Source organism: Passer domesticus, chromosome 3 (assembly GCF_036417665.1).
Source record: "Passer domesticus isolate bPasDom1 chromosome 3, bPasDom1.hap1, whole genome shotgun sequence".
In the NCBI taxonomy this organism is placed as follows: domain Eukaryota; kingdom Metazoa; phylum Chordata; class Aves; order Passeriformes; family Passeridae; genus Passer; species Passer domesticus.
Window position 1 is genome coordinate 56,718,447 of NC_087476.1, and position 15,041 is coordinate 56,733,487.

The window sequence follows — 15,041 nt, forward strand, 5'->3', positions numbered from 1 at the left end:
TGGGGAGACATTCTTACCTTCACCTTTTTTAGTACTTTAGCCCTTGATCAGCAACTTCCAGGAAAAAGAAGATGAGTTATAATAAATCAGCTAAATAGCAGTATAGAAAGAAAATAGGTTGCATTTAAAAGCAACTTGGGAGTGAGGATAATAAAGAAATTATGTCAAAAGAGCCTAATGAGTTTCATGAATACCAAGATAAGAATATCTCAAAAATATATTTCAATATGTAAAAGTTATTTTAATATGTAATACGTTGTTACACTCATCAACATGTATGTATATATTTACAAATACTCAGACATACATATACATATACATATATATGAATAGTGTTGATGCTAGTTTAATCTTAAATTTATCTCAGATTTTAATACACCCAGGTGTTCAAGATGTTAAAGTATACCACGTGAAGCTGACACACATCCCAGGATAGGAAGGAAGTAACCTGAAGGCATCTGGTTTCCTAGAGTATGCTCACAGGCTGTTTTTGATGCAAGAGGCAGTGCAACAATTCATTGGCAAGCTAGAAACAGCAAGCCAAAGTGACTTGGTCTGTGAGCAGTCAGTGAACTGAAGACTGCATGTCAGAGATCCTGCAGCTCTGCCATGTCAGATCATGGAGCTGGATCCAAACATCCATCTTCAGTTTATATAGTGGATTTTTTTCATAGCAGAAGAATATGCAAGTTCATTCACAACTTGATTTATATCAGATTGATCAAAAGCTAACATGCATTTCTGCCATGTGTTCCAGACTGCTTCCTAAGGGATAGTCTTTCAGTCTATTCACGTAGCCAACCTCTTGGTTTCTGAGTTCTCACATCTCAGTAGTTTTCACATCCCACATTAGAATCCTGCCATGGACAGGTATTTCTTGTTCCACTCATTTCTATTCATACAGCTTGCTGTTCTACGACCTGTGTTCATCTGAGATACATTTCACCATTCTTTTCCTCTAACATAGAAATAGAGACATGTTCTTTTATCTTTGTAGCATTTCACAGACGATCACACCTCTTCTCAGACTCTTCTCAGCACTATCAAGTGATAGGAAAACATAATGAAATACAAGAAAATTCATTCAAACATTAGAAAAAAATTTCTTATTCTGTGTCTGAACTGGTTGTCTCTGGTGGAGGCAACCTGTGGAGACATTCCTGGAGATGTTCAAAACCCACCCGGACATCACCCTGAGAAAACTACTCTCACTGACTCTGCTTGAACAGGGTTTTAGACTAGATGACCTCAAGAGGACACTTCCCATCTCAGTGTTTGTGTGATACAGTTGTCTTGAGGACCATGTCTCATTAATTACTCACTTGATGACTCTTCTATTCAAAAACTGTATCTAGCAGGTTATGAAACCTAGGAGTTATGTTTCCAAACTTGTTCCCACATCTTGGAAATCACCCCACAAACTTGTGCAAATCTTCCCTCTTCAGGATTCTCCTGAAAACCCTTTCTTGCAAACTATATAGCCTATAAAAGGAAGTTGCTGTGTCTACTTGTTTGTTCAACTGTACTTCCATGTCTGCTCCTCCCTTTATAATTCAGGCTGTAAAAGGCCTGTGACAGAAACTATGCCTGGGTTTTAATGCACCTACCACCACTGTTTATTGTACATAAGTAGGACTGCTGAACACTTATTAAAAACAACAAAAAAAAAAGGGTAACCCCAGAATGATCACAGTATGTTCCAGATTGGGTCAAAACTAAAGCAAAGGCCTTAACTACTATTTTCAGTGTTAAGGGATTATTTTGCTTTTACAAACACACAGAAACTGTAAAGCATCTGGAATGCAAAGGATTTCTTTGTTTTCTTTGTTTCATTTAAGTTTTACCAGTTCTATGGAATTTAGTCTGAACTTTATTGGTTACTATGGTGACTAAGTGTATAAATGAAGTGACAAGGATGCCTCAGACTTCATTTAGTGGGGAATAAGGAGCAGCTAGAAGCAGAAACCTCTACTTTTCCCAGACAGGTCATTCAGTCAGCCACTTGCATAGCTGTTAATACCCAGCTGGATTTTGAATCCTTGGCCTCCTGTACAAATAGGTCTGCTTCCCCCTTATTTAATGGGGAGTGCTGAGCGCAATGAGGCAGGCAGTCTCAATAAAGTTCTGAAGCTGTTTCCATCAAGTGGAGTGACACTAGGTCCTAGACAGAAATATTTCTTCCAGCTTACCCCATGCACTACAGCCTGAGCCTAATGCCTGAGCAGAAGTTGTTTTCCATGTGTTTCTACCTCTCACTGGCAGCAGAGATGATATGTGTTGATTGTAACTAGAAATACACATCCTGCTGTCCTGTTTCTTTGATTCAACAGAGGTAGGAGGGAAGACCTTAAGCAGGACTGCAGTTGTGGGTGGCCAATTACCTAGCAGGATGTCTGGGAAAGATCTTTTTGCTGTTTGTACTTCCTTACCAACTGTGCAGAAAGCAATTAATACTTTGCCCCTCTTCTTTAATTTTTGATATCTGAATAAACAGCAAAAGGAATGCTGCAAGCAACAGAAGAAATCCAGACTGACTCTTTATGATGAGAGTGGTCAACTCTGTCCTGAGGCAATAAAATCAGCAATGCTTGTCATTGTCATATACTGATTTCATAGAGACAAAGTAGCTGAAAAACAATAATGTAGCAGCTTTTAAAGATCAAAATTAGTAGCTTGATTGGAACAATAAAAGGTTCTCTTAAGATTTCAGGAGGTGTGCAGAAGATATTTCTTGCTTTTGGCTAAATCTTGGAGTGACATGATACCTATGGTGTCGTGTAATATGTTTTGTTATGTTTCATGCAATCAGCTTAAATGTAAATACACATGTGTGTAAAATTCAATGTGTGTGTGGCAGTCTGACCCGCATGTCACCAGAATTAACTTTCCTGCCTATGTTTGTCTCTTTTCTATATTCCATACCCAAAATCTACACTACATTGTGGAACACTACACTGCTTAAGGAACACAACATGGACTCAATCCTGCTGCATGGACAACAAATAAAAGCCAAACCAGCCACTTTCCTACCGCATTACACCCATATTCCTCAGAAACACCTCCCTGACCAAAAGATAGAAATGCTCATTTCCTCCTGCCAACACAATTTTTTGTGGGAGTGGAGAGTTGCAACCTGGACAGATCAAAGATGGAGAAGTATGGCATAGGTAGAGTAAGTTCTAAGATTTGCGTACAGAGCACAAGTCATAGAGTTAGAAATATAATATATGGCTTGCAAAATATGTAATTAGTGCTTAGAGATGTCATTTGAAAAACAAAACAGCTCAAGCTCCCTGTCAGCTTGGGTGACATAACCCAAGGCAGAGTTACAGGCAATAAAAAGCTCATCTGAATATATCTTGTTGGCAGTGCCTTCCTCTAAGAAACAGAATCGTGTGGCACTGGCTTTATCTGCATTTCATGAATGGCCCAGATGTTGTCCTGGTAAGCCTTTGACTCTACTGGTTTACTATCCTGTTAAACTGGTAACAGGCATTTCAGCTGGGAAGAAGTAGCACCATCTTTGCTTTTGAGAATTCAGTGTCCCCCTTGAGATGAGAAAGATAGGTGACTGTGTCACACTCTTACTCTCTTCCAGAGTGCAGTCCAGCTAGTGATCTCAAATCACCCACTGCTTTAAAACAATATTTAAAGTCCATGTATATTTATCCATGGATCAGAGTATGTGATTTTATTTTATGTGTAAAGGAGTTGGGAAGAGACCTCTCCCATCTGGCTTGGGAGAGCTCCCAAGGAACCTTTGAATGGTTTGTCTTTTTCTCTAAGGTCCCAAATAACTGTCCAACTTTCTAACACGCACACCTTGGGGATAAGCAATTACTCATGATACAACAAGAAAAATACAAAAAGTATGTCACTATAAATTCTTAAACCAGCTGTTTCACTTTCTAATCTTTAAGCATTTTCTTTGTTTGATCTGTCATAAATATTTCTCTTTGCTCTTTAAAAAGCATTGGCTTATTGATGTTTGGGGGAAAATGATTTATTGCGGTACTGGAAGAAAATTAATTCACTTTTAAATGTGAGCTAAGTTTTGCAAAAGAGAATGAGTGCTTCAATGCAAAATCGAAATGCCAGAGTCCCAGTACTGGTTGCACAACTCTGAAGGACAAAAGTTAATGGTACAAACAGAACAACATCATTGTTAAGATTTACTCACTGGAGACTTACGTTCCTTATCACTAAGACCATTATTTTTATTTACATCTAAAGAGGAAAAAAAGTTATGCTGGGCACCTATCTTTTTTCACAGGTCTAAGGAAAGCTGGAGATTATCAATTATGTGAATAGCTATATAATCTCCCCTGATTTCTAAAAAACTCAGCTACCATTCAACATTAGTTCACAGTGGATCGAACATCTTCCTGCACTTTTCCTTATGTTAATCTGTAATCTTTGTGCAACTTTTTACAAGGCCAGGAGGAAAGAGAGAAAAAGAGGATGTTTAAAATTCATTGAAATTATGCTTTGACTTGATTAAACACATATCAGTGTCAACCAGAAAGCCTGTGATAAGTTACCTAGCAGTGATAAAAAAGTACCATGGGAGAAAAAGTATGTTTAAAACAAAAATAATTGAATGCCATTTTCTGATCTACACATCAGGATTCCTTTTTAAAATGCCACTTTTTAATCATGCCTACACTAACTATTATTTATGTCACAACTAACCAGAGAACTGGGCAGAAAGATCTTGCATTTCCTAGGTCTGGTCCTGTCCTGCCAGATCTTTGCCACACCAGTCTGTCTGAGACCCTGAGGTTTTGTTCATGTTCAGCTCCCTCAGCTGCAGGCAGCCCCAGAGGTCACAGCATCCTCTCCAGAGCTACTGGAGCAGTGTCCTCTCCTAGCTCTCTGCTGACCCTGGCAGACAGCTTGATGTCAGCAGCCCTGGATCTGCCATGTGTTCTCTCCCACCTGAAGATGATCTTTCCCAACCCTTCCCATTTGTTTAAGCCAGAGCTGAAGAGTGTCGCTGGGTTCCTAGCCTGCCCTGTGTACCCAGGTTTTGTTGTGGCCCATATTAAAATGCTTTGTAGGCACTGCAGCTGCCCCTTGAGCATTCACTGCCCTGCTTCAGTGCTGCCTGCATTGCTTCCTCCCTCCCCTGCCTCCCAGCACTAGATGCTTCACCCAGTTCATTAATAACAGGGGTTCTCAACTATTAATTATGGCACCCAGAACAGAAACGTATATTTAAAGGACCTGTGATTTCTGCTATAAAAAATGCTTTTTCTTGAGGAAAAAATGAAATTGAGGTTCTGACACTGTTATAATTACATAAAATACATACAAATATTTACTTTTAGGTCTCTAAAGACATACATTGAGGCCAGTAAGAAACACATCACACTGTGATCAAGGGTGATACAATTCCCTTAAAGTCAGTTCTTGGAGTAAATGTTCCTACTCTCAAAGCCCAGTGGGCTGCACAGAAGAATAAACTCTCTCACACCATTTACAATATGCATGCCTACAATCCAGGTTTCTCTGCTGTCCTTTGGCAGCCCATTAACACCCAAGAAAAGATTTCCTCTTTACTTTTTCTGAAGAAATGCCTGTTCTGCTGTGACTGCCAGAGCTCCTCAGCCTCTGAAGGCTAGGAAGAGAGAAAGCAATGTGGGTTATATATGACCTTTCATTGAAAAAAAAGAATAAATAGCATCAAGTGGCAAAATTCTTTGCTTCCTCTGTGTTTTGGCAATATGCAAGAAGTGGGCAAGTTGATCTGCAGCAGTATTTCAGCTAGGACTTCGTTCACATTTGGAGCCAACAGATAAGCTTACATATTAACTCTCCTGATTTACGTTAACACTTAGCCATGGTGACAAGTACTCTTTGCACTCAGTGCACACTGACTTTGTCTTTCTGCTTGCAAGGAATTCAAGTAGACATTAGTGACGTTAATGAGAAAGAATAAGAGTGTATATGTAAGCAAAGCTTGAGATATTGGCAGGTACCAAGTCTGCAAAGGCAGCAAGCAGAAAATACTGATTAACACAACATGGTTTTGCATGTTTTTTTCATCAAAATATTTGTTCTTGTTTTGCATTTATTCTTTAAAATATTGATAAGGTTGTTTGGTTTAAGTGTTTTTGGTTTGTTTGTTTGTTTGTTTTGCAGAAGGAATTATAGTTTTTATTCATTCTGTTACAAATATTGGAATTTTTTAAACTTGTTTTGTTCCAGCACAGAGGTTATAAAATTCAAGTCCAGAAGCTACTGTTAAATAGTAGAAGTCTCATAATTTGGATACAACTGTGAATCTAGAGATCCACAGAAAATATTTTCTCTGAAGCAGAAAAGATACAGTTGTCATTTCTGCTCAGAAGCACAGAAAATCAGTTTGTCTTTGAATTGCACAGGATTTTGTTATTGAAAACAGAAACACCTACCTGTTTAGCCATGTCAATCAAAGCACTAGCTGCAATTCCTTTGCCTGTTTGCTACTGCAAAACACCAGCATGTGTACAAGTTCTTCACCAACCACAGCTGTGCACAACATGTCTCCTAAGTGAAGTAAGAATCCACCATTTCATATCTATGGCATGAGTTTCTACCAGGACAATTAGTGCCAAGTAGCCACAGTGCTATCAGCCCACACCCAAACTGAGACCTACTTTGGCTGTATCAGTGACCAACATCAAAAACAGAGCACAAATATCATGATCTGTTCTTCAAGAGGTCAGGACTGGGCTGTGACAAAATAAGGACATAGTAGCTCTGAGTTGTCAGGCAACAGAGGGTATAGAGGGAGGAAGGCAACAGGAGGGAGAAAAAAACCTGCAGGAAATTCCAAGACTGGTGGTTCTGAAGGACATGTGGAGAAGAAGGCAGAAACTTTCAGCCTTGCATTTATTTAAAAAAGAAAGTGGAAACCCCTGCTGTTGCACTGTCACACTGACCTCACTTCACTTAACCATATTAACTCTATCTTTAGATGAAAGGTCAAAATTTAGGTGAGGAGATGACACTTATCAAACTGTCTTGTCATGGGTCACTTAGGAGGCAGCCACTGATCCATTTTCCTGAACCAGGGGATAAAATCCATGACTCCTAAAGTGTTTCTGATTAACATTTTTTGCAGAGCTGGCCTTGGCTGTGTAGCAGGTAGTTTGTAGTTTACTCTAATGAGCACACTGCTGCTAGAGCTAACATTGACATAGCTGCAGGTGGATGCTGGTGACGTTAATAGAGATGGATAGGAGGGGAAATGAAAGCCAAACCTAAGATAGCAGCAGAGATTAGACAGGCATAGGAAGGTAGCAAACAGAAAATATTGATTGCTGCTTAGTATAGGACTGTACTCCCAAGCAAGAGCACTCAGTTGACTCAGGAGGCTGTATTTTTCCTCTCACAATTTCACTAAGTCATTTCAGCAATTTTACCCTGTTGCCTTCTTCCTCTCTGGCAAGTAAGAACAACTGCCTTCTTCATAATACACTCTTCCCAAGCCAGATAAATGTTCATGGCCCTTCAATCTTTTGTTGGTTTAGTTTCTCCCAGTTTTGTCTTATTGTGGTTTTATATATCAAAGAGGACTTTGCTGAAGTCCTCTGAGCTCCATGACAGTCATTCAGTTTACAAGGGAAATGTCTCTGCTACTGTCAGTAATCTTACTCAAACCTTCTTCATATAGTATAGGATGGATCAACTGGACAACACGCAGCTCTTGCTGGGAAAACATATATCCTGATGTTTGTGTGCTAACAGCACATTGGTAGCTCAAAAAAACACATGCCCTAAATTCCCTGACAGCTCCTCTCCCCCAACAGCAATGCCCATATTTCCCAAGCCTATGGAGCACTCTCCTTTTGGAGTCGATGAGGGAGAAGGGACAAAGACTTTACAGGATTTCTGACCAACCCACAAAGCACAGCTGGCAAGGGGATATGATTCAGGGGGTAAGTGATATAACAAGAAAGCAGGTGGGAATCATGACCAGTCAGTAACAAATACCTACTGTCCAAGAAACTAGCAACATACCAAAAAGGATGCTTTATGCTCAACCTCCTTTGCCTCAGCAATGTTGCCATTAAAGCAGAACTTTAGAACATCAGAGCAGAAAAAAGTAAGAAAGTAATTTCTAATTTATCAGACAGGAAGCACGGTGACTTCTGCAGCTGATCTAAGAGTTTACAGCTTAGAACCCCTTTTTGGGGTCTGCTCTTCCAAATACCAGAATAAATGCAGAGGCCTTATTGTATTCTTCATATATAGTACATTGGGCTCATAGCTACGACATATGGCAAAGAAGGTTGCTGTTTACCTTTTGACTCCCTGGAGTAATTTATTGCATATATTTTTAGCTCTTTTTTCAAGGAACCTCATCCTAGAAGAATATACACTCAAATCTCTAATGTATAAGCATTTTATTTACATTACAAAGACAACATCTTTTCACTAAAAGACTATCACAGACTATCACAGCTGAGAACGTCTGCTGTTAGCAGTCCAGGTCATGCTGCCCTCAGACAGCTGCAAAGGCAGGAGCAGCAACAGGCTTGGACTTGTGGAGAAAAACCACAAGGCTGCATCCTAGCAGTTAGTACAAATCACTGAGTGTGCGTGCTCTGTGTCTGTGTGCTCCTGACAGCAACACGGGGACTCTCAGGCTGTGACTGCACTAGACCGTCCTGAAACACAACCTAATCCTTTCTTGACAAAAATAGGTTGGAGTAACAAAGGTGTGCAAGAGACAATATTTATATTTAAACAACAAAACTGTCTAAGTCAATGCTGCAGACATCATAAAGGCTTCAGGAAAGCTAAAATTAAGGCAGGGCTTCACCAGGGCCAGAGAACAGCACCAATTTCCCACAGCAACAACAGTCTAGATCAGTCTCAAATTAACTTCAAATTTCTTGGCCTCTGCTTAAGCCTCTCATTTATTAAAATATCAGATAAGGACTGTTAAGGTTAATTTCCTCATATTTTTTTGAAGAAAATTTAGAATTCTTTCATGTAGGTTTGCACCCAGAAAAGAATTGTATTTTTCCATCGTCTGAGCTGGAAAGCGAAGGGAGATGAGGTATGGCAAAGCAAAAAGAGGCTGGAATTCTCAATAAGAGGATGAAGAAAAATAATAATGAGCAAACAGCATTGGGGACAGGCCTATTTAATACGTTAATCAATGATTTGGACAAGGGGATTGTGGGCACCCTCAGTAAATTAGAAGACAATACTAGGTTCTTCAGGAGTGTTGATCTGCCGGAGGGCAGGAAGGCTGCGCAGAGGGACCTGGACAGGCTGGATCCACGGGGCAAGGCCTACTGCCAGGTCCTGCACTAGGATCACAACAAGCCAGTGCAGCACTACAGGCTGTGGGAAGAGTGGCTGGAAAGCTGCCCCTTGGAAAAGGACCTGGGAGTGCTGGTCAACAGCAGCTGAACACGAGCCAGCGTGTGCCCAGGCGGCCAATGTCATCTTGGCCTGGATCAGCAATAGTGCTGCCAGCAGCACCAGGGCAGAGATTGTCCCCCTGTACTCCACACTGGTGAGGCCACACCTCAAATCCTGCATCCAGCTGGGGCCCTCACAACAGGAATGACAGTGGGATGCTGGAGTGAGTCCAGAGAAAGGCAATGGAGCTGGTGAAGGGTCAAGAGAATACATCATATGAGGAGCAGCTGAGGGAGCTGGGGGGTGTTTAGCCTGGAAAAAGGAGGCTCCCAGGGATCTGAATAATCTCTACAACTGCCTGAAAGGAGGTAGTAGCCAGGTTGGGTGGGCATCTTCTGCCAGGCAACCAGTGACAGGACAAGGAAATTGCTTTAAGCTCTTCCAGGGGAGTTTCAGACTGGACATCAGGAAGAACTTTTTCACTGAAAGGGTAGTTAAGCATGGGAACAAGCTGTCCAGAGAGGCACTGGAGTCACCACTCCTGGCAGTGTTCAAGAAATGGGTGGACATGGCACTTATTGCTATGCTTTATTTGGCATGGTGGTGTTTGGTCAAAGGCTGGACCCAGTGACCTTGAAGGTCTTTTCCAACCTTAACAATTCTGTGATTCTATGAAAACAAACAAAAAACAAAAGTGAATGGTTGGAAGAAGGAAGAAACCTAGAGAAAGAATGCACTGTGCTGCAATTGAGGGCAAAGAGTACCTTGCTTTCCTGCATTAGAAAGCCAAGTCAACATGAACCCCAGTGTCATGAAGTCAGCATCTATGTCCTCATCAAAATATGGAAAACATGAGGTTAAGAGCAAGCAGGCGTGCATGACTGCATAGAGAAGAAGGATCTGGACTGAAGAGCAATTCATAAGAGAAACAAAAAGCCCTCTTGAACTGTTTTCTCTCTGCCTTTGATATCAAGGACCCTTATCCTGCAGTCAGCTGCAGCAATTGGGTACCTGTGTACCTTCAATTGAGTACCTTCAATCTTTTGTTGGTTTAGTTTCTCCCAGTTTTGTCTTATTGTGGTTTTATATATTGAAGAGGACTTTGCTGAAGTCCTCTGAGCTCCATGACAGTTGTTCAGTTTACAAGGGAATTGTGGCCAGCCATGTACTAAACTTTCCAACATGGGTGGACTAAAGTATATTTACAAAATGTGTGAATGAAAGTAAATTTCAAGTAAATTTTTTTTTTTTACAATTCCCCTCCTATGTCCATGTTACCATCAGCAGTCAAGCCAAAGCCTTTTTTTATTTCTTGCCATTTGTAACTGTGTAGTAGAAATATCTCAGAGACTCAAGCAATACTATCTCAGATTGTTCAGACCTCAGTATTGTGTCTTAAGGAGAGGGATAAAAGGTTTTTTACTCCTTTTTAATACCTGACACTGAGCACACACTCCCATATCAAAAGGACTTTATTCTTCCCCCTCCCCCCGCACCAGCAGAAAAAAAAAAATAAGCCTACAATATACTGAGCAGGAGATGGCAAACATCTTTATCCCTACAGAGATACAGAGAACCTGGACCAGGAGATCCTCTGAACATTAGAGGAGGAAAACTAACCTTCAGAGATGCTTTGAAAACCACAATGTGAAGCTGATAGGCCCTGGTTTCCAATACCAAAAGAAACAAACAGAGTGAAACTTCACTACAAAAATAAATACTTGGATCTCCATTGTACCTCTGAATGTTACATTAAGCATCAGTTCTTTTCAGTTGAGAGACAGCATTTTTTTTTTTTAGATTTCTCAAAGGATTTGGATGCTCTATTGTGGCCAGACTGTGATCTGGCTTCACTTCCCACAAATCAGTATCAAATGCAGAGAAGCAACCTGCTACACAGGCATTTTGCAGACAAAAATAGTGCAGAGCCTAATCAGAAATCTCGTGGCAGGAAACAGGCCTTCCTACAACAGGAAGCATAGGAAAGACTACTGGAGACAGCCGTCCAAAAGCAGCTGCCTTGCCAAAAAAGACAAAATGGCTGTATACTGGCAACCCTTGCAGCAGGAAATCACTGAATTAAGTACTCAATCTACTGAGCAATTTAGTGTGTCATCTGCTTCCTGGCAACAGATATTTGGAATCACTTTTACATTGCATTTCAGCTGTATCTCATAACTGGGTTGAGTACAGTGTCCTCTGCAGTAACCAAAGAGGTCAAGGTCAGAGGCTTTTCTGACTCCTACCCAAAATAAATATTTTTAACCCTTTTCCTTTCTTCATTTTCATCATTTTATCATTTCTAATTTAGGGGACTCACATTCCTGTTTCTAGTCTGATTTGGGGCCAGGGCAGACTGAGTCACTGATACAAGTCTGCCAAAGTTAACTGTGGTCTCCATGGGACAGTACAACAGTCTGATAGGAGATAAATATCAGGGCACAGTGAAACAGGGAAAAGAAGACCAGTGGATTCTCCCTGTGATTTTTTTGATGGAGTGTCAGGAAACTTTTCAGGAAGTTTCTTTTCAACATATGCAAAAAGATAAAGAGAGAGAGAATGAGACAGAGAGGAAGACAGAGAGGGAGTTAGGTGAAAGAGAAGGAAAGAAGAAGGAAAGGGAAAGGGAAAGGGAAAGGGAAAGGGAAAGGGAAAGGGAAAGGGAAAGGGAAAGGGAAAGGGAAAGGGAAAGGGAAAGGGAAAGGGAAAGGGAAAGGGAAAGGGAAAGGGAAAGGGAAAGGGAAAGGGAAAGGGAAAGGGAAAGGGAAAGGGAAAGGGAAAGGGAAAGGGAAAGGGAAAGGGAAAGGGAAAGGGAAAGGGAAAGGGAAAGGGAAAGGGAAAGGGAAAGGGAAAGGGAAAGGGAAAGGGAAAGGGAAAGGGAAAGGAAAGGAAAGGAAAGGAAAGGAAAGGAAAGGAAAGGAAAGGAAAGGAAAGGAAAGGAAAGGAAAGGAAAGGAAAGGAAAGGAAAGGAAAGGAAAGGAAAGGAAAGGAAAGGAAAGGAAAGGAAAGGAAAGGAAAGGAAAGGAAAGGAAAGGGACTATTCTTTAGACTTGATATCCATGTATTAATGCAGACAGTTGATAAATTTAGTTATGTTTTCAACATCTCACTGAAGACGCGAAATGCAGTTTCTGTTTCTTCATCGTTTCCTTAACACAGAATGGCTGAGGTTGGAAAGGACCTCTGGAGGTCATCTGGTCCAAACCCTCTGCTCAAGCAGTCTTCTAGAGTTAGTTACATCATGTCCAAATGGCTTTTTAATGTCTTCAAGGAGGGAGTCTTTACAATCTCTCTGGCCAATATGTGCCAGTGCTCAGTCATCTTCAGAACAGAAAAATGTTTCCTGATGTTCAGATGGCGTCTCCATTATTTGAGTTTCTGCCCATTTCTTCTTGTTCTGTCATTGGTCACCACTGAAAAAAGCCAGGCTCCATCCTCTTTACATCCTCCTTCAGGCATTAATATATATTGAGCTATATTATATTAGGGACCCATTGAATTTGCTCTTCTCTAGGTTGAACAGTTCCAAATCTCCAAACTTTCCTCACAGGAGAGATGCTCTCATTCCTCAGTTATCTTTGTAGCCCTTCACTGGACTCTCTCAGGTGTGTCAATGTCTTTTCTGTACTGGGGACCCCAGAACTGGATCCAGCAGTCCAAGTAGGGATCCACCAGTGGTGATCATCTCCCTCACCAAGCTGGCAACACTCCTCCTAATGCAGCTCAGGATACCACTGGCTTTCTTTACAGCAAGACATGTCTAACACAATCCTTGTGGTTTTGTCTTTGACTTTTGAAAACAGACAGGAGACTGTGGATAAAAACTTCTGCACATGAAAGAAGCCAGACAACAGATAATCACAATGACAGAGTTCACTTTTCTGCTGTCTCATAGTGACACGTGCGTGCCAGATTTAAAAAGAAATCATGTCATTGTGGCCAAAGGAGAGAGAATGTTGCAGCAAATTAGTTGTGAATTTTTTTAGCATAGTTATGTAAAGTAACTGAGTTTGCATAAAGTGACTGATGTCAGTTAGATTTGCTGCAGTCAGTGATGTCCATCTACTGCTGTGGTCACTACAGAAAATCTCCCACTTCAGGAGATTGGCAAGTTGTGAAGAGACTAACAGCAATAATAATCACCTCAGTTCAGCTTCAACTGTTCTGAGGAAAAAATCCATCTGGTTTCCTATTCTATCCTAATAGTTTCAACATACATCATAAGACCAGGTTTTTATGTCTGAGGAGACTGACTAACAATATTATATTTACAGCAACCAATGGAAAATATTTTCTGGAGGAAAGCTCACTCTTTCAAAAGGACACGTGCCAAGTTTATAATATACATGAGCCAGGAGGATCATGAACACTTCACACTTTGCTACAAAAAAGGTCAAGCAAATTTTGAACTATAATTTTTTAATGCAGAGAATAAAGTTTTAACCAAAACTTAAAGAACAGTGTTACAGTTTCTAAATTATGTGTTTGCTTCTTTCATTTTGTTTTCTTGGTTCTTTTCTGTCATATTCTTTGGTTTATTATCTGTCATGTTTTTAAAAGCTTCCTGTGACAGAAACAACCTCCTATGGCTATGAGCATTAATCACTTGGCCAAGGTTCAGTGTCAGAATAAGAAACTGCACTTAAGTTAATGTTTTTGCAGTTAAGAGTTTTTTGACAATTAAACATTACCAGACAATTCTGCAGAAAGAGCTGATGTGTGACAGGACTTGATGAATTTCTGTGTGCAGGTTGCTGCTCTATTTCACTCCATACAGCTGGCCTCCACTAGGTAAAATATGGGAGAGGATCAGGATGAAAGCTGAAGGATTTAAGGATGGAGTAAACACTTCTGAAGTCTAGGCCTTATGTCAGCATAAAATTTATTCATTTGTTGCCATTTCCATTGTTTCTGTTCTCTCATATTCTTCTGCTTTGCCTCAGAAATAGGAAGATGTGCAGTTTAGTGAGATGGTTTTCCTGTGTTAATTTGAAGGGATGAAGCATGTGACTTTTCTTTCACCCTGCACTGAAAGAACAAAAGAGTCTGTCTGTTGTCTTGTCTCCTCAGGACCCCATCCCTGGGCTTGGAGACATTTAAGTTCTCAGTGTTCCTTCCAGCTACTTGCTACATGTCTAGAAGTTAAATTCTCCAAATATATATAAATCAAAGCAAGACCAAGACTACCTGTGTCTAAACAGTCCTCTGGCTCCCTGAATTGTAGTAATAGGGCAAAAACTGAACAGACAAGACTTTTTAAAGCACAAGGATCTTGTCCTTGTCCTAAACTCCCTGCCAGTAGCTGAGATCCCTGATCCATCTGAACAGCACATAAATTTAGGGGGTTTGTTCAGCCTCGATATACCCAAGACAGCATATGTTCAGTGAACTCTCTAAACAGACACAGAAGGGCAGCTCTGCCTGAAGAAATTCCATTTTGCATAGACCAGTTGAATAGCTGTTAGACCATAAAGAGAGAGAAAACAAACTTAGGAGCTGGGACAGCCTCTGGCAGTGAATACAAGGTAAAATGTGAGTTCATAGTAGACAGAGGAAAGAAACAGAGGCCAGTCCCTACTGGCATTAACATATCTGCATTAACAGATATGCACCAGGCTTGCTCTGACCGCTGATACAAATGTACCGATGCTGCCACCTCTGCCTAGCTCCTCTCCTAC

General features: G+C 40.7%; 2 long non-coding RNA genes across 3 annotated transcripts in view; both read right to left on the reverse strand.

Annotated features, from left to right (window-relative positions):
- Positions 1-269: 269 nt before the first annotated feature.
- Positions 270-7,291, reverse strand: LOC135296647 (uncharacterized). Its single transcript, XR_010358678.1, has 3 exons — positions 6,642-7,291; positions 6,417-6,531; positions 270-1,040 (listed from the first exon to the last, which is right to left on the reverse strand). It is a non-coding gene; the product is annotated as an uncharacterized LOC135296647 (long non-coding RNA).
- Positions 7,292-12,470: 5,179 nt separating this feature from the next.
- Positions 12,471-15,041, reverse strand: part of LOC135296646 (uncharacterized) — a 29,289-nt gene continuing 26,718 nt past the window's right edge. For both annotated transcript variants that reach the window (XR_010358677.1, XR_010358676.1), the window contains one exon: positions 12,471-14,391. This is a non-coding gene — a long non-coding RNA (uncharacterized LOC135296646). The remainder of the gene's footprint in view (positions 14,392-15,041) is intronic.